This window comes from Carlito syrichta, unplaced genomic scaffold, assembly GCF_000164805.1.
Source record: "Carlito syrichta isolate Samal-C Ts95f unplaced genomic scaffold, Tarsius_syrichta-2.0.1 Scaffold135721, whole genome shotgun sequence".
NCBI classification, from domain to species: domain Eukaryota; kingdom Metazoa; phylum Chordata; class Mammalia; order Primates; family Tarsiidae; genus Carlito; species Carlito syrichta.
Genome location: NW_007079817.1, coordinates 69,949 through 70,610, shown reverse-complemented (window position 1 = coordinate 70,610; position 662 = coordinate 69,949). Strand labels below are relative to the sequence as shown.

At 52.9% G+C, this 662-nt stretch overlaps 1 protein-coding gene across 1 annotated transcript in view; it reads right to left on the bottom strand.

Annotated features, from left to right (window-relative positions):
* PDE4A (phosphodiesterase 4A) overlaps positions 1-662 on the bottom strand; it is a gene marked incomplete at its 3' end in the record, with an annotated part of 33,444 nt that overhangs the window by 22,849 nt on the left and 9,933 nt on the right. The window lies entirely within an intron of this gene.

Sequence of the window (662 nt, the reverse complement as noted above, 5' to 3'; positions counted from 1 at the left end):
GGGGGGGGGGAATCAGGGTCTCACTCCCACCCAGGCTGGAGGGCAGTGGCACAATAGGTCATGGCTCACCATAGCCTCAATCCTTCCTCCTTAGCCTCCCCAGTAGCTGGGACGTACCACCACATCCGGCTTGCTTTTTCATATTTAGAGACCAGGTCTCACTATGTTGCCCAGTCTGTTCTCCAACTCCTGGGCTCAAGCAATCCTCCCACCTCAGCCTCCTAAAATTCTGGAATTAAAGGTGTGAGCCATAGCGCCTGGCCTGAGGCACCTTTTAAAAGTGGATCCCAGCAGCTCTCCAGGTGGCTCCCCAGCAAGAACCTGGACAGAGTCGGTCAGACGGTTATCATTCCAAAGCCTACCCCAACCTGTCTGCAACTCCTTGGGGAAGGGGGAGAAACTTGCTTAACGTATGAAAAGGAGCCAATCTCTATTTTAGAGTTCTTCATCCCTATGTGAAATACACCTTTCCTTCTTTAGCTGTAGGCTCTGATGTCTCAGGGCCCAGGGTCAGGTGGACCAGCTTGAGCCTGGTCTCTGGCACTTCTTAGCCATTTGCTCTTGAGCTAGTCACTTCATTTCACTGGCCCTCAGTTTCCCCAGCTGTAAAATGGACATAAGCCGGATGTGGTGGCTCACGCCTGTAATCCCAGCACTTGGGG